Raw genomic sequence first — 1,704 nt, 5'->3', positions numbered from 1 at the left:
CGCATGTGGGCACCTCCTTTTCTCACTCGACCCTCTCCGAGATCTACATCTCGCTCGCCCGTCCGTCGACGGCCTATTGTTGCAAACTGGAATTTTCCTAATGCTACAATTACCAATAGGAAAAATAATTGCACTGACAGGAAAATTTAAAATTAATTTTCTGGATGATGCATCGACAGGAAAAAAAACCCGACGAGGAAATTAAAAAATGAAACAATTTTACTGTAGGTACATGGCTGATAGGAAAACTATAATCTAAAAGGTCTAGAGATCCACCCGAGTTGGCACCATTGGTAGGAAAATTAGCCATCACCAGCAGGCAAATCATTTTCTTGAATGGGCAACACCGACAGAATGACTCAATGAGATGACATAACCGAGGGAAGGTTGGAGTGGTTAACCCGATCCATACATCTAGCAATCAGTTATGGGTCATGGATAAAATCACATTTGTCTTTGGTGACATCACCTACCAAAGGATATACAACATGTTGCTTGATCTGTCAAATACCATGGGAGTAGATTTGTCCTTCTTTCCTGAGATCTATATATAGGGTATCTCCATATGTCAACACATATGTTTTGCCCATATCAATCCTCTCATGATTCGTAACATTACACCTAACCACAACGGAAAGGGGTTTTGTGGCAAAGGATTCAATCAAAAAAACAAACTCTTGTTTTTGCCACAAAGCATTTTTTGTGGTGACTTTTCTGTCACTACAAATATCGTAGTCATGATTGTTTGTTCTCCACAAACGACCGTATCAATAGTGATGAAGTAAAATACCAAAAATGAGCATAACCATTCTTCTGTGAAGTTGATGTTGTCAAGATGTTTAGCCATTAGATGATATTGAGAAAATGCTTCTGTTGAAAGAGGTAATTGAAATAAGGAATAAAAATTGTGTTGCAGTTACTTTCTGTAGAGTTTTGCTTTTAGAGTTCTGGCATGTGCGGGTTCCCCAATATTCTAAGGTGTTGCTGATTGCGAAAGAATGTAACATGCTTCTTGAGTAACCAATATCACTCCTTTTCAACAAAAAAATATTATTTCTGGCGATGTTGAATAATCTAGGAAAATTGATCTTAGGCACAAGACCACAACATAGATCATTCGAGAAAAAAATACTTACTTTGAGGTGTGAGGATGGACATTCATTTATTTGTATCAGTCTAGGATTTTCAGCCACCAAAAGAAGAAAAAATATTCAGTGGAACCCACATCCTTGATGAAATTGTAAAAACTTCCTAGAAAACATAGTTAGGAGTTTTCATAAAATTTGAAATGATACACATCCATAGTGTGTGTGTGTGTGTGTATATATATATATATATATATATATATATATATATATATATATATATAACTACTACCCTGTAGCTGGCTACGAAATAACTTATTCTATAGCCACTTTGCGTTACGATAATTACTATATTAATTTACGAGATTATAGTAATTCTTTACTAAGTGGTTTACTATAATGTTATGGTATATATATGGAAATTATTTCCTACTTCTAGGGAGTAGTTACTCCCATATGTATATCTCTAGATTTAGGGCGTATATGGGCCGACGAAGTGTATGTAGATGGAGTATATCATCATACTAGACCATCTAGGATACTATATATGACAAGTATGTATGTATACTTAGAGTATATGGTTATACTTATTTTATATGCTATTATCATAGTATTATAT

General features: G+C 34.9%; 1 non-coding gene across 1 annotated transcript; it reads right to left on the bottom strand.

Moving 5' to 3' along the window:
- Positions 1–416: 416 nt before the first annotated feature.
- Positions 417–495, bottom strand: LOC136530085 (small nucleolar RNA SNORD83). The gene has a single exon (XR_010777588.1). It is a non-coding gene; the product is annotated as a small nucleolar RNA SNORD83 (small nucleolar RNA).
- Positions 496–1,704: the final 1,209 nt, after the last annotated feature.

The sequence above is a fragment of the Miscanthus floridulus genome, chromosome 19 (assembly GCF_019320115.1).
Source record: "Miscanthus floridulus cultivar M001 chromosome 19, ASM1932011v1, whole genome shotgun sequence".
In the NCBI taxonomy this organism is placed as follows: domain Eukaryota; kingdom Viridiplantae; phylum Streptophyta; class Magnoliopsida; order Poales; family Poaceae; genus Miscanthus; species Miscanthus floridulus.
This window is presented reverse-complemented; position numbering and strand designations above follow the sequence as displayed.